This window comes from Panthera tigris, chromosome E1 (assembly GCF_018350195.1).
Source record: "Panthera tigris isolate Pti1 chromosome E1, P.tigris_Pti1_mat1.1, whole genome shotgun sequence".
In the NCBI taxonomy this organism is placed as follows: Eukaryota; Metazoa; Chordata; class Mammalia; order Carnivora; family Felidae; genus Panthera; species Panthera tigris.
The window spans coordinates 5117741-5139209 of record NC_056673.1 but is presented as its reverse complement, the minus strand read 5'-3'; the positions used below and the strand labels follow the sequence as shown (position 1 = coordinate 5139209).

The 21469-nt window shown below is 48.2% G+C and overlaps 1 long non-coding RNA gene across 3 annotated transcripts in view; it reads left to right on the top strand.

Annotated features, from left to right (window-relative positions):
• The window catches only part of LOC122233662, a 38538-nt gene extending 18991 nt beyond the window's left edge, over window positions 1-19547 (top strand). Inside the window, exons 5-6 of one of the 3 annotated variants that reach the window (XR_006211322.1) lie at window positions 11460-11531; window positions 19286-19547. This is a non-coding gene — a long non-coding RNA (uncharacterized LOC122233662). Of the gene's footprint in view, window positions 1-111; window positions 563-1335; window positions 1933-11459; window positions 11532-19285 lie in introns of those variants that run through there. The other 2 variants (XR_006211325.1, XR_006211323.1) reach the window with 2 other exon arrangements.
• Window positions 19548-21469: the final 1922 nt, after the last annotated feature.

Sequence of the window (21469 nt, the reverse complement as noted above, 5' to 3'; positions counted from 1 at the left end):
CCCTCGCTCTACTCCTATGGCATTTCTGTGCCTTTCGATTGAGACAGTGTGTTGTGGTAAGTAATCAACTCTTCTCGTAGTATTAGTAACAGGATTACTTTTATTTCAAAGGGAGAAACCCACCTCTACTTGGCTTAAGAAGAAAAGAGAATTGATTAGCTTGTGGAATTGCAAACTTCGTGGGTGGCTCTGTCACCATGGGATACAGGGGCTCCAATGACGAGTTCAGGAGTGTGACTTCCTTCTCAAAGCAGAAGGCTGCCAGGATGGCTGTGAGAATCTCCAGGCTTCCGTTCTGCCTTTTAGCAGAAGAAGAACACCTTAGTCCCCAGAGTCTTGATAAGAGTTCCTGGACTGACTCTCCCTGGGACCGCCCTGGGTCATGTTCCCTCCAGGAACCAATCACTGCAGCTTGGAAGGAGTGCAAATGTACTCGGACGGGCCAGGTCCAAAGTGAGTCACACACGGCAGAGGCCCGGTACACCTAGACGCCTTGAGAGCAGGGACCTTGTCTTCTTGTTCTCTCATGTATCTTCATTTTCCTCGCGTAGCGCTGAGCACATACAAGGCAGCTCGTGCTTGGTAAACGCATCAGCGTAACAAATGAACATAGTCTGGGTTGTCGTGAAAACCATCCATTATTACCCTGCGCCATGATATACGGTGTCCCCAGGGGCTGCAGATGCGGTCTAACACCGGCTGCCTACCGTGTGCAGCCTACGGTGTGGGCTACGTTACTGTATGGAAAGTAAGTCTCTGCAACAGATACAAAGATGCTTTTGTTGTTGTCGTCGGGGTTTTTTGGTTTTTTTTTTTTGTTTTTTGTTTGTTTTTTTTTTGCTCACCTCCGAACATGACTATTGGTAAGAACACTGTCAATTCTTTAATTAGGTATCCCAGGAGACCAGGCCAGGGATGTTGTAGGATGACAAAGCCAACAGGAGGGGAAGTGGAAATGTCACCCTCGTTAGTGTGGTTATTCACAGGAGGAAGGGCCCACCCAGGGCCCTGGGGAGTGTCAGAGGGCAGCTTCCTGCTAAGACACTGAAGTGAGTGGAAGAGATGGCAGCTGGCAGGGCCTTGGAGCGGGGGTGGTGGGTCACACTGAGAAATAAGGCAGAGGGAGGAAGAACCTGTCCCCGGGGGGATCTGTAGGACTTTTTTCCAAGGTGATCTTGAGATGTGCGTGTTGTGGTTATTGCTTATTTATTTCCTATTTATATTAATGTCCTCTTATTATGTGCCACTTCGAACCACCATGGGCTCGAGCTCTCTGACCAAGCAGAGGGCAGATGAAGGTACTTTCTGAAACGCAGCTCCCTTCTCTCCCCGAAGCCCTGCCACACGCCCCGGCCAGCCCCCCGCTGCAGAGGGCGCGACTGCTGGCTGTGTGCCTCTCCTCCATGCTGCTCGCAAGCCAAAGGGCAGACCGGCCACAAAGGTGCCAGAACGTTCAGCTGAGGCAGATGTGGGCTGCCGCGGGAAGAACTGAGACTCAACCCAAGTCCTGACTTGGCGTCCCTGCTCTGTCACTAACCAGCCACAGGACGCCAGGCGAGTCAACCCATCTCATTTCTTAGCTTCCCCACATCTTAAAAACGAAAAGCCAAAACAAAACACGAAGGATTCTGGAATTCTCTAAGGTCCCTGCCCTGGAATGAATAAAACCTGCAATAAACGAATCATTATGCCTTTGCTGCCAGGACCAGATGTGGATCTTTGCGGTGACAGAGTCTGCTACTTGTAGGGAAGAGCATCCAATTTGGGCTAAGTTAAGCTCAAGGGATAATGGGTCATAAAGGACTCAGGGGTGTTGGGAGAGTCGGGCTTGGGAATGGCAGAATTCCAGAGGCAAGAGGCCGGGGCCACATTTGTCCCATAATGAGAGTGACTGGCTGGCACCCTGTCCCTGGATGCAATGGAATGCCAGCCATTTTCGGGCGTCCTGTCTCTTTGCAAGGGGGAATTCACCTCCTTGGCTTAGACCGGGTCATGAGATGATGAACCTCCAATGACTTCTCCATCAGACTGCATTTAACAAGGAAGAAACTTTGCCTCAGAGGAAATCAGAAGGCGCTGAAGAACGGAAACAGATGCCAAGCATCCAGGAAACAGGAAAGAGGAGAGACAAATGCTGTTGTTCTTTGAGGAATGCTTTTTCCCTGCAGTCTAGAATCCCAACGGCCCTGGACCACACGTGCAACCAGAGAGAGCCTCCAAGTTCACAGCACGGCTACCCAGCCCCCAAACGACAGCGCTGGCTCCCCACTGTCCTCCGCAGCTTTCCATGAAGACCGAGAAAGAGTCCCTTGATCGTTGACCCCCCCTAACAAGTAACTTAGGGAGAAATCTTCCATACAATTAGTGGTTTAGCTAAACAGACATCGCAGGGAACACTGTGTTGGCAAGGAGTCTACCAAATTGCATTTACAAGTAATACATTAAAATGGTGATCTCTGTTGACCATGGACGGCCCCTCTGGAACTTGCCGAAGGGGTGCTGGGTGCAAGATCGGGGACTCAAATCTGAGCCCTCGCTCAGAGGGGGAGCCTCTGGAGGGTGGCGGGGGGAGGTCTTTTGCTTCTTAGCACCCAAGCTGGCTAGCAGCTCTTTTCTGCCATCCCATGGCTACTCTACCTTCTCCACCAAACCACACCCCAAACCTTCTCACTCCCAAACCACACCCCAACGCTCACACCTTCGCCCCCCACCCTGTTCTTCAGCCTCTCTGTCTGAATACAGCATCAGTCCATCAGGCTGAGCCAAGGAACTGCCTCTCTGGGTTGATGAGAACAGGCTCTCTCCACCCCCTGGTCTCTGAGGCTGCCCATAGCCCCTGCAGGTTAAGCAGAGAGGAGATTAGAAATTATCTAAATCACAACAATTCCCTGGCAGCTTTTGTATGATTACAGGCTCTGGTGAACTAAACTGTCCAGCTGGGTAATTGAAGGAAACATATTTATTGAAATTCACATCCTTACAGTTATACTTAGCCCCTGGATATCAGCAAAGCTAACCTGAAGAGAATAAAAAGCCCCTTGCAGCTCTCCAAGTAAGCATTCTGTACAGGCCCTTTGGGGTTTAACTCTCCGGTGGCGAGGGAGAGCTTTGATTTTCTCTGCTCTCGGTGCCTCTCAGCTGCTGCCAGCTGTCAGCTGGGTTGCCGGGGCTCAGGCAGGATATGGAAATGGGACCCACGAAAGCTAACATTCCCCCTTCATAAAAGGCTTTGCCCAAAAGGTGTCAGCAACATGGCCTTACTTTTCAGATTTCATTTTCTGCTCCGAAAGACGAGGCTTTCATCAGCTGGTGAGTTCGCTCGGAGTGACAGCTGCAGTTTGGAAGCAGATGAAGCACCTAGTGCAGAAAAGCCGGCCTGTGCAAGGTCACCCTGGGATCCACACAGCTTCACAGAGACCAGCTGGAAAAACAGGAAGCCCAGGCAAAGCACAGGGTGCATTCCACGCAAACAGATATACTTTCTTTCCACGCAAAGCAGGGCTCGCGGTGAGGGCGCCCCGCACCAAGTTACAGAATCGCAAAGAGACATCCAAGCTCATCAGAACCCATCCACTGCCAGATGTTGGAATCCTTTTCCTAACCACCACCCCACATGATCTAATTAATCTAGGGTTTTAATTCCGTTTCAATTAAACGTGATCGGTGAGTGCCTCTCTTAGTTGAGGTCTGGAAGGCCACATTTGAGTTCATCAGGAAGGAGTATCGTGTGACATCTGACGAAGGCCCCGGGTGGGAGCAAGTCACGGCAATTGTGCGAGGTGTTTGCGCTCTCTGACTGCAGCTGTGGGCAGTGTCGCTGGTGAGAAGATCCATTCTCACAAAATAGGCCTGGCCCCCGTAGCCCTGGGATGACACGTGAAGGCAGAAACCAGCCTGTATGGAGACCTGTTAAGACCGTTGGCCCCCTGGGCCAGCAGCTTGGGAGCAAGGAATATGACAAGTCCAGCTACCAGAAGTGAGTCTTGGCAAAGGTTTATGTAGGTCCTATCGCCCAGGTTTGGAGCTGTTTCTCCTTGGAGATCTCATCCGATACTCTCAGCTTCTTGTCGTATGCTTGTAAAGCACCTCAGAGCATAAGACAGCACCTCATTGTAAGTCCTGGCAAAACCTGGATGGATCCAGAATCGGATCCTGGATCCTGGATCCACGCATCATCGCCAATAGCAAGCAACAAAAGACAAGTCAAATGCAAAGGACACAAATCCTACGTATTGGGGGAACAGCGAAAGCAAATCCTGGGACATCAGAAGAAATGCAAGCTAGAATCTCCAGACAGCCCATCTGTACATATGGAAATGCAGAATTTTCTTGAGCAACAACAGGATTTAACCGAAAGATCAAAGAGAAGCGAGGGGGGCCTGGGGGGCTCAGTCGGTTAAGCGTCTGACTTCCGCTCAGGTCATGATCTTGCAGTTTGTGAGTTCGAGCCCTGCGTCGGGCTCTGTGCTGACAACTTAGAGCCTGGAGTCTGCTTCCGATTCTGGGTCTCCCTCTCCCTCTGCCCCTCCCCCGCTTGCACTCTCCCTCCCTCTCTCTCTCTCTCTCTGTCTCTCTCTGTGTGTCTTTAAAAAAAGAGACGTGAAGTACTAGCCAAGGGAGACTTGGTTTCAGACCCCTGCCCCTTAATGAAAGCCCAGAGTGGCTTACCCCAACTCAGACTGAATAGTCCCCAAAAGGAAGCACAGGCCCTATGATGGGAGAGTTAAGAGCATTCATGGATTGCTATTTGAAATTATACCTAAATCTTATTAATCGGGCTTCTGAATTGGGAGTAAAGCTCACACTTGCATTCCCTGCAACAAAAGAAGGTTTGCAAAGTAAAATAGATTGCATAAATCCCATTTAAGGGAATTACTAGGGCAAACTGATTATAAGGACGTCGGCACATTAATCGTTGGAATAAAGATGGATAGAGCCAATTACCAATGGGTTTCAGAGAGTTTCCAAAGTGGTCCTCCAGGGTCTCCACTCAGAAACACTTTGTCACCAATTCATGTTGTGCGTCTAAAATCCGGTATAAGAAGCTAAGGGTTGTCTTTTTTTTTTTTTTTTTTTTTTTAAGTAACTCAGATAGCCGATCCCCTAACGGGGAGTTTATTCCACTTTAAAGAAATCCAATCTATGAAGAAAATCTAGAATTATAAAACAAATAATATGCTATTAAAAACTGCTGCAATATTCCTATAAACAGAAAGTTCCCCTACTAAATCTAACATTTGACTCTTTCCATACAAAGAGGGAGAGAGGCAAACCATAAGAGATTCTTAAATACAGAGAACAAACTCAGGGTTGATGGGGGGGGGGAGGGGAGAGGGGAAAATGGGTGATGGGCACTGAGGAGGGCACTTGTTGGGATGAGCACCGGGTGTTGTAAGTAAGTGATGAATCATGGGAATCTACTCCCAAAACCAAGAGCACACTGTATACACCATTATGTTAGCTAACTTGACAATAAATTATATTAAAAATAAATAAATAAATAAATACATACATACATACATACATAAAAACGTTTAACTCTTTCCATAAAATAAACTTAAGGATGACTTTTTAAGAGGATGTCAGTGATACAAAGGGACCCATATCTTTGGAGCAGGTTTATGTCAGCAAGTCTGGGACATTTTATATGCTCTCTTGTGGGAGCCACTTGGTGCAGACAAGAGTCTGTGGCTTAGTATGGGTGGGGGTTGCCCTTGGTATAAACCAAGGGTATTGTATGGGAAAAATAGCCCATCCTGCTCACTGCTAATGGAGTATATGAGCCTCTGTAGGAATGTTCACCCATTTCTATACCCAACAAAACTGTACCTGTGTTGCACATAATACATTCATTTACATTTATATGAAATATATACACGCAGCACATGGAATGTCCAGGAAATGAGTTCCATCTCTAGGGACTGATAGTGCAGCTCGATTAATGTTTTTGGTGGACTGCTATCCGTTTCTACCTTCTGACAATCTCCTAATTTCCTTTTGAGGAGTCACCTCTGTCTTCTTGGATTCATCATGGAAGGATATGATCAGAGTATCTTCTGATATTCTGATATCTACCTTCTCCTGGTCAGGTGTTGAGCTGGGCCAGTAGGTCTCTCCCTATTGACAGCGTGGCTATTCCGTGCTATCTGGTACCAATTTTTTTTTTTTAAGTTTCTGTATTTATTTTGAAAGAGACGGAGCATGTGTGTGCATGTGTGCAAGTGGGGGAGGGGCAGAGAGAGAGAGGGAGAGAGAGAATCCCAAGCTGTCAGTGCAGAGCCCAGCGCAGGGCTTGATCCCATGAACCATGAGATCATGATCAAGCGTCAGGCGCCCAACCCACTGAGCCACCCAGGTGCCCCCGGATGCCACTGTTTTGACCAAGCTCTCTTTGACACGAAATCATAGCCACGTTTCTGCTCCTATCTGCCGGTGTTGATGGGGCCAGCTCCCAACCTTTTCTCCTCCTGTGAATCTCTAACAGTCTTTTGGTACTTTCCCTCTTGCTGAAGTTAGCTCTCTATTGCTTGCAACCAAATCATCCTGTGATGCTAGATCCTGAACCATCATGCTGTGCTTCAAAACTTCCTCCAGGATGGAAGCTAAGCTTCCCCCTCCAAAATCTGTGTGTTTTCTAGCTGCCTTAAGTCACCTGACTTGAGCCTCCTTCCTTACACTGTTTTAGGGAAAACAGTGTCCTTCCTCTTTCAAATTGATCCCTCCTCTCAGTAGAGTGACAGGTTCATCCAGGTTTGCCTGAGACTTACCCAGTTTTACCAGTGAAAGTCCAACATTCTGGAAACTCTTCCCATCTTGGCTAAGTGGACAGTTACCCTAACCTACAGCTTTCCTCTCCTCTCTTTCTGCACAATGGTGCAAATGTTTCCCTTCACCACTAAATCAGTCTTTGGCCCTGATTACCTCCCACTCTTCCCACGCTCTTGGAGATCTTACAGAATCACTCTAAAACTCCACATATCTAACCTTAAACCTTCACCCCATCATCTTCCCCAAACATCGCGAGGTACTCAAGTAGAGATGCTCTGTGCTGACTCTTCAGACTCAACATACTCTAAACTAGATCGCAAACACTGCCTCCGTGTGTAGGGGGGCACTGACACTTTCGAGGCAACACATCCAGATGGCAGGGTGATGGTAAATACTGACATTTAAAAGATGAGTGCCTCATTGATGTAGAGAAACACAGGCACGTGTGTACAGGAAGCAGGTACAATAATTTCATCATCATTCATAATGGCAAAATGGCAAGCACCCAATAATGTATCAGTAGAGAGTAATGTACCCATTAACTATGGCAGATTCCAACTGTGAAATCGCACACTGTCAGAAAGAACAATAATTGTTATTTTGTATAGAGCTTACAATGTTGGGGCACTGTCCTTCACTCATTAAGTGTAAAAAGAAAGGCTTAGAAAAACACATATGAAAATAATAAAAGTGTTTATATCTAAGCACGGTATTGGGTTTGTTGGAAAGTCATTGATAACGACTGTCATCGCTTCTTGGCCTTTTGGCTAAGATCAAGTGTGATAACGACTGTCATGTTGTCATGTTTTAGTGAGGATAATGTTTGCATATATTATTTGAGTAATAATTCATTACAAAAAAAAAAAAACCCTGATTATCCCACTCAATTTCCCATATCGGCTAATACTGCCATTCTTCTTTAATCACCCAGACTCAGATCTATAATACTAGTTTTGGACACCTCCCTTCCCTTTATTTCTTCTCTGTAATCAATGAGTTTTCAAGAACCATCAAACCCTTCTTGAGATCGATGTTGGGATCGATGTGTTGGAAATTGCCGTTAATAAGTAAATGTTACGTGAAAGGAGTAACAGATTAAATGTGTAAACATGCAAATCAATAACAGATACCCTGGCTGGAATTAGGTAGTTCCATCAGAGTCCCCAGCTTCAGCAATGGCATGGAGGGAAGGAAGCAGGTGGGAGATGGGGAGAGCGGCTGCCCCTGGAGCCCTGGGAACCTGATGGGGGTGGGGGTGGGGCTCCAGAAGGACAAAGAATGAGGGATGGGGGCTAAGGACAACTTTTGCGAAGCACCTGGAAAGAGAGGAGACTGAAGTAGAAGAGATCCTCTAGGAATTTCTCAGGAGGGTTTTCAAATCTCAGAATAGAACACATAGTATGGGACTAGAGAGGTCCAAAGGCTGTCTCCTCTGACCCACCATGGGGCACACACCTTGAAGCCAAGATTTAGTGCCTTTTATTCTTGGTATCCTTAACATCCGGCAGGGTCTGGCACAGAGAAGGGGCTCAATAAATACTGTTCAAATGGATGACATATATAGATAAGAAAACTTAGGCACAAGAGGTATAGACATTGGTTTCAGCCCACAGAGCAGGAGAGGGCAGAGCTGGGAGTCAACCCTAAGTCTCCCCATTCCCTGATCTGAGCCCCCACGTGATACGGATCCACTTCCCCAGTTGCTGCTTGCCATCTTCTACATACAAGCCCTTGACAGGCACGAGGCACACCCACGCAATTCTCTTCCACTCCACACCATCTTAAGACTCATTTGTAAAGCATGAGTGTTCACCCCTTTCAGTAGCCAAACCCCAGGGCATCCTCTACTCCACCCTGCAGAGGGAGGACGCAGCCTGCTTCGGTTATGCTTATCAGTATAGAAGGCAGTGCTTCCAGACTCCACAGGACTCCCTCAGAGTGCTTGCAAGGCTCCCCAGAGGCCCCAAGGTGACGGGAAATGAGAAAGCATATTCATTCAGTGAAATAAAATCTTCCCTCCCACCTTCTCCTGGGCTGTGATTTTCAGGCAGTGAGTAGAATCGAGGCTCTGTTTCTGGACCAGAGGCTCTGGCTGTGACGCAGGAGTTACAGAGTTTCCCAAACAGAACATAATATGTTCAGATTGTTCTCCCTGTTTCCTAACCTCACAAAGTCTTTCCTGTCTGGGCCCGAGGAGAGATCTCCATTCAGCCTTCAGGACTCCTCCCTCCTAAGAAGCCCTCCCTGCTTCCCCTCAAAGCCAAATGCACCTGTCCTCTCTGGGCACTGCTGAAGAAAACTGGCTTTCCTGGAGGTAGGACCTATGTCCCTTGGCATTTAGGGTTCATTGTGCAACCCACCTCCATTTTTCATGAGGTGCAAGTGGACACAATGTTTTAGCAACATTCCCATGAGAGCTGAGCAGAAAATGTTACAGTCTATTGAATGGTGAGCAACATAAATCATTGTGCAAAAGGCTCATTTCCTGCTTAAAAGTGGTGGCTTTGACCCAAATAGTCTACTCTAGTCCCACAAAGGACAGCTCCCTATCCCAGAGGTCGAGCAAGAGACTCCAGGCCCCTCTCCATAGATGAGAGGCTTCAAATCCTGCTCATCTTCACCTTTGCTTCAAGACAAGTCTTGGTGGTGATGGGGAGAAGGGTACAGGTAGAACTTAGCATCTGGTGAGGCTGTCACACCAATGCGTGCACTCCATTCCTGGTCCCAGGTCACAGAATTCAGTTCTCTGGTGCCGCCCACCCTCATTGCACTCCTCTGGTTGGTTCTCCTGGAACTCCAGGAGCACCCCTCAGTCTCCAGGAAGAAACTCAGCTAAGGGCCAGGGAGAGAGCAGTCTGCAGGAGTAAGACATATCCGTGGTGCAATGGCAGCCTGGATGCTGATCTAACAGGCATAATCAGTACTTCAAGAATCCCAGGCTTCCAGATGAAGAAAGAAAGAAAGAAAGAAAGAAAGAAAGAAAGAAAGAAAGAAAGAAAGAAAGATGGAAGAATGGATGAAGGAAGGAAGGAAAGAAGGAAGGAAGGAAGGATGGATGGGTGGATGGATGAATGGATGGAATGATGGAGGAAGGAAGGAAGGAAGGAAGGAAGGACAGATGGATAGATGGACGGACAGAGGGGTGGATGGATGGATGGAAGGATGGGTGAAGGAAGGAAGGAAGGAAAAAGAGAAAGAAAAAGAAAAGAAAAAAAGAAGCATTCTTAATTCCTAGGGCTGACTTTAATTTCTGGCTCTGAAACCTAACCTGTCCTGGGGCAGATAAAAATCATACGGTCCAATCAGAGTTTTCATATTCCAATGTGATATTTTAAAAATGAAATCTAGGGTCATTAACTCTTTCCCAGTCTGAGTTAGAAATTACAGCAAAGCCATTCCTTTCTGTAATTGCCTTGCATTTTTCGCAACCAGCTCTCAACTCCCTGGGGCTCGCATGGCCCTTCTGGCCTCACCTGAGGCAACAGCGGATGGATCTTTCCATTACCCCAGCACTGGTGGGGATGACGAGGGGCCCGGCTTGGGCTCTTCCAAGCTGGCTCCTGCTAGTACCTGCCTGCGTATTCTTGTCCGTACTTTCAACACTGGCCAGGGAGCTGGGCTCTGGCCAGTGAAAGTCAGCCGTGTCTCCTGGGGCAGACTGGTTTCCGCACGCCTCACCGGGCAAGACCCCTATCCACTCCTGAATGGAAAAAATTGTTTGCTTTGTCGATTCACAACACTCCTGGCACTAACCACCCAGAGTCAGCACAGACCCCACCGGTTAAGGGCTTAGTTCCGCCAGACTGTCCCCACCTCAGATGCCAATGGCAAGTCTGGGCCTTTCATACTTTGGAGAGACTGGCTGCAAATCAGGAGTTTCCACGAGCCCCTCACAGAACTCAGGAAAGTGTTTCATTTCCCAGTATCAGCTTACCATAAAGGGTACAACTCGGGAAGAGCCAACTGGAAGAGATGGACAGGCGAAGGCACGAAAGTGGTCTCCATTCCCTCTCCACGCAGGATGCACCGCCATGTCACCAGGAACCCAGAGGCTCACTGTTGATGGCAGCTCCATTATGTAGGCATGACTGATTGGATCCTTGGCCAGTGGTGATTAGCTCAATCCCAGCCCCTCCACCTTCCCTGGAGCTGAGAGTTCCCACCCACTCTCTAGTCACATGGTTGGTTCCTCTGGCAACCAGCCTCGTCCTCCAAGAGCCACTTCATTAGCATAAACTCAGGTGTGGTTGAAAGGGGCTTATTATGAAGAGCAAAAGATACTCCCGGCCTCCCATCACTCAGGAAATCGCAAGGATTCTAGGAGCTCTGTGCCAGGAAACTGGGGCAAAGCCCAAATCTCTTATTATATCACAACACCCACTCCAACTCCAAGAGATTTGGGGGTACCTTCCATCCTTTCTGTGTGATTCTGGCTGCATCCATCTTGAACGCCCATGTTGTGTGGCTCTGGGACCCCCCCTCCCCTCCCCGCTTGGCATTCTTAACAGACTCTCTATTACCCTTCAGATCACTACAACCAAGAGAAATGTGCAAACCGAAGAAGGGGTCTAGGCCCCAGAGTGCCTACACGCTCCACGACATCAGAACTTTAGTTGCCAAGTCAAGAAATAACCTGCTGTACAACTTCTGTTGTTCACGAATGTGCTCTCTTGTTCTCTTATATCACACAGGACCAGAGCGGCAGGGAGCAGGGTAGGCGAAGACTACCCACCAAGGTGTATTTGTGGTGATGGGAGCAAAGTGTAAGTAAGCTTCGATGCCTCTCACCTGCACAGACCCTCTCTGAGTTCCTGGGAGGTACCTAACAACACGCGCACACAGCGGTCACTTGCTATTGTCAAATTCGCGGAAGTCAAATATTTTCATCTCAACTGGTTATAAGGTCACTGTTTCTTTCTACCTCAACTTCCCCTCTACCACACCTCCTCTCAGACTGGATGGCGTTGGGATGACCATGAATGTGTGTATAGCTTGGGAGAAGTTGAGTTGGGAATACAATTTGGGTTTAGTGGGATATAATTATGAGGTTCACAGTCACTTCCGAATATAGCAAAGTCTTTGCCAACCATCCTGGTCCAGGAATGGCTTCCAGGAAGACCCTCTCTGGTCCACTGTGCCAATCACCCAGATCTTGACTTTGTACAAGGTAGGTTCAGGGCCAGAGTTGTACCACTATATGAACATGCCCTGCCTCTCACAGCAGACAGAATGTAGGCACGGTGCAGGAAAGTAACACCTGGGAATGTTAGGAGCCAGAATCCCATCTGTGGAACGTTCTCCCCATCCCATCAGGCAAATAACTTTATAAGTGAAGATTTGCTTTCCATCAGTGCTTGGTCAAGACAGAAGCCCTCTGCTATCAGAAATATGTGAATAAAGGAAAGCACATTTCCTTGTAGGAGAATACATTCTTTCTCTTAAAGTGGTCCCTGTTTCAGGTCCCTCGGGTGCCCCTGCTCTGAGTGTGTCTTTTTCTCTTCTGCTTTCCTCCATCTATCTCTTCGATCCTAAATTCTCCTTCTTTCCGTCCTTCAGCTCTCTTTATAGAACAGGGTGTCTCAGCCTTGCTGCTACTGACATCTTGGGCCAGATAATTCTTTGTCGTGAGGCTGTGCTGTGCACTGTGGGACGAGTGGCATCACTGGACTCTAGACGCTAGACGCCAGATGCACAAAGTTGGCACAATGCCTACTTCCTATTGTCACAACCGAAAATGTCATCTGACATTGCCCAGTGCAAAACTTTCCCTCGTTGAGAACCGTTGACCTAGACCGTAGGAATTGTAGAAGTAGTTCTATCTGAACGTGTTTGGGCGAATCTTGGGATCTTCTCTGAGCTGACGACAGGGTCTGGTGCCTTCACTGCTGGTGGTGGGCTGGCCCTGGGGTGGTGAAAGCCTCGACTCTCTTTCTGGGGGTGGGAGGGGGTCGCCAGCTGTACCACATCAGGTGGGAAGTGGGATATTTACTAATACTTGGAAATGTCATCCTACCACATCGCCAATGATGAATGAGCAAGTCCCTTCCTGTGTCCGGATCTCTGTTGCCTTGTCTCTAAAATAAGAGGGTTGGAATAACTCAAGTCCAAGTTGCCTGGCAATATTCCTCAGTCCTCACTGTGAGCCCTGCTGCAGGAAGGCAGAACCCCAGCTCTGGGGAGGGGTGGGAGGAAGGGGAAGAATTCTCCAAGATATCCATTGGGTCTAACCAGGTGGTAACATTCCTGCCACAACACGCTTACTCCCGTGCCTGGATTTCTGCTTCCATGGTTTGGTCTTCCTGTCTATTCAAGGACCATAACATACTGCTTTAACCATTGAGGTTTTCAAATATATTTCAAAGCCTGATCGTGCTTTTCCTTTTCAGAGCTGTCCTGGCTATTCTTGTTTATTTTTCTACATGAACTTTTCTATCAAATAAGCTAATAAATGGATAAATTCATTAGATTTTAATTCTAATCTTGAGCATGAAACTTCTCTCTTTTTAAAAAAATGTTTATTTATTTATTTTTGAGAGAGAGAGAGAGACAGCAGGAGAGGGGCAGCCAAAGAGGGAGACAGAGAGAATCCCAAGCCGGCTCCACACTCTCAGCACAGAGCCCAACATGGGACTTGAACTCACAAACCATGAGATCATGACCTGAGATGAAATCAAGAGTCAGATGTTTAACCGACCGAGCCACCCAGGTGCCCTGAAACTTAACCTCTCTTAACACTGACTTATCATCTGTCAACCGAGATCATAGTGTTTATCTTGCAAGGTTACCATGAGAATCCCATGAACTGACATAGCGAAGCATCCGTGTAAAGCATGGCACATATCTCATGCTCAATCAACAAAAGTTCGCGCGATCATTTCCTAGATGTCCAAATATAGCAAAATTATCAAACATGCAGTTAATTTCACCTAAAAGCAAGTCACTTCCAAGACATAGTTTCCACATCTGCACTGTTATCTAAAAGTGGACTTTCCTGTACCACGAAATGGGGATAAATGATGGCCCAGTAGAAACACTGAACCATGGGGAAGAAACACCGAAAAACCTTCTGGGGATGTGGTTGAAATTCCAGGCACAGGAGGAAGGGACAGAAAATTGTCCTTACATTTCCTCTTATTCAGAAAAAATGAGCTAAAGCAGGAAGCTTAGCTCTCATTGTTGAGAACAGCAGGGAATATTAGGAGCTGTGTGTGCTGAATATATTTTTTTACGTATTATCTTGTAAAGAGCAGCAAATTTGGCTTCATAACAGTGAGATCAAGCATAGCAAATTTACTTAAATTCTTGGAGTGCATTGCTGAATCACATAGCCTTTCTACATATTTCACCCCTAGAAAAGGATTTAATAACTTCTCTGCTGCGTTCTTTGTCTGGGTAAAAAGCAAGGGAAAAGAGTGTAAGTGGATTTGATGAATTACAAGTTGTCTTGGGCATAGGACAAAGCTCATTTGGTTGTTGCAAAAGTAGAAAATTGGCAACTCCTGTGAGTGAAAAAGCTAGTGTAGCTTAGGGAAAAACGTGAGCGTGCCCTCTTGTCCTCTGAAGGCTTGCAAACCCTGTCTGTGGGCTCCCGTGCTTACCGGGACAGGTGCCCACGGGACAAGAAAGTGGGCAGTGCCCTGTTTGAGCAGAAAGAAGAAAGACAAATGTCTGGTCCTTGACTTTGAGTGACTTGTGGGGCACAGGTGGGAGCCCACCCCATGGGCAGAGGTCAACAATTCTTTGATTCACTGGGGCTTAGGATTTGGTTGGTTTGTAACCCGCCAGGGTTGAAGCAGATTCCCAATGGCCAGCACATCACCTTCAGTCTCTCTCCTGATGATGTCTAAGTAAAGTGGGATCCCAAATGCAGGCAGACGTTGGGAATACCGGCCCAGAGCAATCTTCACAGAGGCTGGCACATGGCAGAACCCAATTCTCTGGAAACTCAGCTGAACATTTACTGCGATCTCCACCCTAACTCTACAGGTAGGAATACTGCCCTCTTTAGGGGAGATGTGCTCCCAACCAGCCAGAGGCTTAACGCGGCCCCAGCAGACAAGCCCAGACACCACTGCCCCCAGTCCTCCCTGGCTCATTCTGGCAAAGGATACATCAGCTTATCCTACAGCTGGAAGATTCTGGAATTTTTTTTTTTAAATCACTTTCTATAACACTATTGACAAAATCTCCGGATCTGCAGGTATTTCCTATTTCTGGAGGACTGGTTATTTAACTTGGTGAAGGTTAATGGCTCAGAGGGCTAGAGTGTACCTAGATCAGTAGCTCATAGTCCTGACCATCCATTAGAAACTCCTAGGGAGCTTTTAAAAAATGTCAGTGCCTGTGGCGCTCCACCACTGGAGGTTCTAATTCAGATGGACCGGGGCAGGGTCCGGGGCATCCGTTACTCTGGAAAGCTCTGCAGGTATCTCCAGTGTGCACTGCGTTTGCTAGAGTGCCTTTAGACAGACAGGGAGGGTGTAAACACAGGTGTAGACATCAGCCCAGCAGCCCCTGAACGGCAGGGTCACGGAGATCAGTTTCTTTTGAAGGTAATGAAGGCAAAGACATTCCCTGACATTTTTACTTGGAAGCCCTGAGTGTCCCCATCCACTCAGAACCAACCTCCTCTACTTAAGGGTGTGGCCTAAGGTGAAGACTGACCACGGAAGAAGGGACGCCATAGATTCGTAGGTTGGAGACATTCAGTAATAAACCCACGCCCAGCCAGTTGCATTAACTGAACTCGAAATACAGATGATGCCTCAACAGTTGCCAAGAACACTTCCGAGCTCCCTTAGGCTGCAGGCTCTCCTACTGTCCACAGAGACTAGTTCAAACAGCTTCTCCTGAGCCTCCTTCTTTCAAAGCTTGTTTCCTTCCTGTTTCTTATTTCAGTGAAAGGTGCACCATCCACCCAAGACCCAAGCTAGAAGCCTGGGGGTCATCAAAGATTCCTTTATCAGGCTTCCTCTGCCTAGTTAATCACTCACCAAGCCCTCTGGATTTTACCAGCAGAAAGTCTCTTAAATGTTTCGTCTATGCCGATACGACACTTCAGCCACCACTGGCACACACAGAATAATCTCAACGGTCTCCTAAAACATTCTCACTTTCCAAACCTGCCTCCCTCCAACCTCTTCAACATTATAGGTCAGAGCGATCTTTCTAAGTCTGATCAATTCACTCTTTCACCCCCTTCCTCAAAACCCTGGCTTGGCCCCCATTGTTCTCAAGATAAAATCCAAACTCCTCCACAAAGAGTCATACGGTTCTTTGTTCCCTGGTCTCTGCTTATCTGCTCCTGCTCCCCACCTCCCACCATGTTGAAGGCTCGTGCTGGACTTCATCTGGCCAATTCTATTCATTCCCCAAGCCTTCCGTGGCTCGATGTGGCTCACTTGGGCTGTCACAGTCCTTTATACTTACCACTCTTATCACTGTATCACTGGGTTACTCCTCTGCTTCCCAAGTTGACCGTGGGCTCCTTAAAGACAGATGATGGAGCATATGGGGGCCATTGATCATGCCCTTCTCTCCTTCACAGTCTGAACCAACTGAGACAAAAATTAGATGAGAACCACAACATTAACTCTATTATTAGCAAGTTGCCCTGGGGAACTAAATTTAGTCCATAACAATTATCCTTCACCCATGGAAATTACCTTGTGGTTTAACTTCAGATTTCCCTCTTCCCCACTCACCCCCCCCCCCCACACACACACCAGAGAGGGAGGCAGAGCAAGGCATTTACCACGCAAAGCAGAATCCAAGCGAGAAGCAGAAAAGGGAAGCGTGCTGAGCTACACAGGCAAGATTCCGTTCTCCAGTTTTGGCATTTGGATAAGTCACTCCTCCTCTCTGAAGAAGAAACAACAATAGAGCAGTGAAGAAAGATGGAAGTTCTCCTCCTAAGAGAAGAGGGAGTAATGGCTCCCATCGACAGCAGGTGTTGTGTTCATTGGGGTTTGCCCAGAGAACTGCATTGGGGGCCTGTGGAAGATACCCCCGGAAGGCTCACTGGATCAACAGAGGGAGCAAGTCACTGAGGGATTTGCATGAGAAGAAAAGAACTTGGCATTCTCCTTCCCAGGACAAAATGGCGGCCCCTTTTCCAGACGCAGAGGACGCATCAGAGTTGTTAATAGGTCATGCAGTCAGTGCTTTTGGAGATGTTGTACCCATTAGTGAGACGCACTGGTCGGAACCTGGTCTTCACTGGGCTTTGAGTTCAGTAGCCAGGGAAGTGCGTGCCTTCTGTTCACTCAGCTCCAGAAACAGCGCCTTTGGGAAGCCACGGCCACCCTAGGGAACCAAGGTCCACCGCAACCCAGAGAAAGTAACTTCATAGCACCCACTGGTTGGTGGTTCAGGGAGACTGCACGCCGGTGGGCCGGCCTCCTTCTCCCTGTTTCAAAGCTGGCACAATATTAACTACACCATTAATGTGATCATTCTGGGCCTTAAATTATATGGTCATTCTTCCAGAACTGTTTCATGTTCCTGTTCCTAAATTACTTCTCCAGCTGCGAATTGAAGCTGCCACATTACTAAAACGATTTCTCTCCAGATGGGAGGGAAAGTTTTATATTTTAACAGAAGGATAAGATAAGATAGATAAGATAAGATCGAAAATCTGTGCCTGCAAGGCTTCTCCTTCCTCCTTCCTCTGTGTGGGGTGTTTAAGAGAAAGGCCTGACCGGTATTCGGCCCACGCTTTCCCTGAAAATGAAATAGTCTTTATCACACATTCTGCAAGGCTTCACCTACAGGGTCGACTCTCAGAGACACCTCTCTTTCCCCTCCCCTCCTTCTCTCCCTCCTTCTCTTCTTTCCTTCTTCCTTTCTGTCTTCTGTCTTTTCCACAAGAGTTTTGAACCCCTACTATGTGCCAGCCACTGTGTTGAACCTAGTGATTTCACAGAGACTGTTCCCTGACCTCACGGGGACTCAGTGTAGGGACCAGAGATTCAGGTTCTCCGCAAACTCATCAACGCCTTACTGTTCTCTTTCCTTAAAAAAGAAGAGCCCTTTGGAGATTAGGTGCACCCCTGCCCCTTAACCAAATACAAGCCTTCAGAGTCTCCTCCCACAAGTTAAAGCCAACTCTCGAATGCATGCGGAGTCTTTTATTTTAATGTTTATTTATTTATTTATTTTGGAGAAAGGGGGAGATAGAGAGTGAGCAGGAGAGGGGAAGAGAGAGAGAGAGAGAGAGAGACAGAATCCTAAGCAGGGTCCATGCTATCAGCGTAGAGCCCGACGCGGGGCTTGAACTCATGAACCTCTAGATCACGATCTGAGCCGAAACCAAGAGTCAGGCGTTTAACCACTGAGCCACCCAGGTGCCCCTCAAGTGCACACGGAATCTGGAGTCCCAGCTGATGTGATGGTGACAGAAAGTGGCAGAGGTGACCCCATTCTCTGTCCCTGTGACTCCAGTTGAAGTGGCTTGGCCTTGTGGCCCGAGTCTTCAGACCCTGCCTCTCTTGGCATTTACCCCAGCACTTTTGCTCTCTTTCCTGTCTGGCCACCTCTTGGCAATGCAGGTGCATCCCCCCCGCCCCCCACCTCCAGGCCCCTCTGCCAGTGAGGGTGAACACCACGCTTTTCAGGGCACGGTGCTGAAACACCATCTGGAAGAGAAGCACAGTGGGGTCAGACAGACACACAGAGCTGGAGAGACAGGGAGGGAGCCATCTGGGGAACACAGACCCAGAGGTGGAGAACCAGTTGGCAGGGCCCAGGAACCAGACTCAGCCTGCAGTTGGATTTTGGCATGCAAAGTGTTTTTGAAGGTTTTGCATTATCGTTCAGTATTTAAAAATCAAGAATTTAGGGGCACCCAGGTGGCTCAGTCGGTTGAGCGCCCGACTTTGGCTCAGGTCATGATCTCGCGGTCTGTGAGTTCCAGCCCCCGTGTCAGGCTCTGTGCTGATGGCTTGGGGCCTGGAGCCTGGAGCCTGCTTCCCATTCTGTGTCTCACTCTCTTTCTGCCCCTCCCCTGCTCACCCTCTGTCTCTATCTCTAAAGAATAAATAAACATTAAAAAAAAATTTTTTTAAGAAGTTTCCCCTAAAATTTGAATTTCTAGTTTCTTTGGAAAACTCAGAAAATGGGTTGTGTCTGGCGGGCGACAATAGCAATGGATCGGAGGGGACTGGTTTTCTACCCCTTGCTGATAGACACCCGTTTTAGTCCCCACCCAGCCCTCTCCCCCTCTGTCTGATCTGTCTGGCCTCTGCCTGCACTTAGCTTGAATACGTTAATTACAGTTTTCAGTTGCAGGGAGTGTCCTGACCCCTTGCGAGGTAGGATGCTAGTTATAAGTTGCTAATGACAGGTTAGAGCATCAATATTTGCAAGTGATTCACTTTCAAAACTAATCAGAGTAGCACCAAAGTTACCCCTGGAATGACTTTGTGTTCTTGTTTACTTGTGTTCTGACATGCTTTCTGGAGAGTGAAAGCCAAGGTGTAGGCTAGGCATGGGTGCGTGAGCATTATCTGTGTTACAGCAGGAGCAGGGCGGAGACCCGCGGACAGAGACGGCCGGCCCCATTCCTTGGATGAAAATGCGGCAAGAAGCCACGAGACAGCCTTGGAGGGCAGGCTGAGCTGGTTGGCTGTCTCCCATGGGATGGCACCCGGAGGCAAGGACAACCGATCCCACCGTAGGGATGCAAGATTGGAGCCCTGAGGGCTGGATGAAGGAGGCGCTCTACCTCACTCGGGCTCAGGTCTGCCCCTAGGTGAGTCCTACAAAGAGTTGGCCTGAGATATTGCGCGGCTCAGGTAAGGCTATAAAAAGACCCAGAGTGGGGGCTCGAGAAGGCCAAGTTGAGAGAGTGTGCAAGTTGAGGTCCTAGGGCAGAGAGAGACAGAGCAAAGACCCCTGTCTGGTTGGTCACATGCAATCCAGTCCCCTCCCCACCAACCTGTCCCGTTCACGTGTTCCCGCAACCCAGCCAGAGTTCTTTGGCGGAATTCCGTATCTCTCTACAATCATCTGCCTCCCAGGCTTGTGAACATGCCTGGCTTCTTGGGAGCATCGCACCGACGTAAACCTACTTTCTCAGGCTCCCTTCCTTCACCTTTAAGTCTCAAAGTTTAAAACTATACTGCTGGTGTAAGAGAGGTCTGTACTCCTCTTTGCAGCCAACTCCTTGAAGTAACGGTCCAGACTCACCGCCTCCGTTCCTCAACCCATTCCGATTAGGCTTTTGCCCCAATCACACCATCAAAAATGCTTTGGTCAAGGTTATTGCTAAATCCAAAAAGGAGCAGAGAAAGAAGGTGACAGCGGGTGGGGGGTGGGGGGTGAGAATGGGGTCAAGAGAAAGTTTTCTCTTTCAGATGGACAGTCTCTTATTTATTTATCTATTTATTTATTTTTAAATTCTTTTTTAAATGTTTTTATTTATTTTTGAAGGAGAGAGACAGAGCATGAGTGGAGAGGAGCAGAGAGAGAGGGAGACATAGAATTTGAAGCAGGCTCCAGGCTCTAAGCTGTCAGCACAGAGCCCGATACGGGGCTCGAACTCACAAACTATGAGATCGTGACCTGAGCCGAAGTCAGAGGCTTAACCGACTGAGCCACCCAGGCGCTCCGAGATGGAACAGCCTCTTTAAGTAGGTGTCCTTATGCTCTGAATGGAACCGATCCAGTAGAAGGGGAACTAGATGTTAAAGAAGGCATGTGGCAGAACCACTAATGTGATGTCACGGGGTAGAGGGGGGAAGGGACCGAATTAATGGTTCGTGGATAAGAACAGGCGAGAAGGCAGAGTGCACAGAGAAGGTAGATTTGGTGGCGGGAGCCCAGGGAGGCCCTCTTCAAAGTGTTTCCCTTTCCCAGCGAGACAGGAAGCAAGGTCGTATCTGAGAGTGTGGGTGAGTGAGGAAGTTCCGGGGATTTCAAGGCAAGAGAGGAAGACGTAAAGTAGAAATCTGGGGGCGGAGGAGAGTGAGCGAACTGAGAAAATTAGGCATGGCTGCTGGCCACACTAAGTCTATAGCTATGAATAGGAAGAAAAGATTCCATGGGGCGCCTGGGTGGCTCAGTCGGTTAAGCGTCCGACTTCGGCTCAGGTCATGATCTCGCGGTCCGTGAGTTCGAGCCCTGCATCGGGCTCTGTGCTGATAGCATGGAGCCTGTTTGGGATTCTCTCTCTCTCTCTCTCTCTCTCTCTCTCTCTCTCTTTCTCTCTCTCTCCCTCTCTGCCCCTCCCCTGCTCACATGCTCAAAATAAATAGGTAAACATTAAATTTGTAAAAAAAAATTAATGGTAATAAAAAATAAAAGATTCTGTTTAGTTGTGATTTGGGGCTGCTCTCACGATGTGGCTGTAGGCATGGAGCGGGGGGGGGGGGGGGTAAAACCAAGTGACATGATGAGGGGGTTGGGGCACATGCTGCGTTTCCTGGCAAGGTGAATAGATGTGATGGCCGGGGTTCACTCTTGACTCCTGCGGAGGGAGAGGGAGGCCTTGCCTCAGTTTCCTTGCATGCAAAATGAGGCCTAATTATAACTACCACCTGAGGCTGTTGTAAGACTAAGTGCAAAAGAACGAATATAAAAAGCTTGGCGCCTGTCAGAGATTCCAGTGGTTCTCTTTCTTCTCGACCCCAGCACCGCCACAAAAGGGTGCTATTAATTGATGGCAGAGTTATGCTCAGTGGGGAACACGTACGGCTGAGCA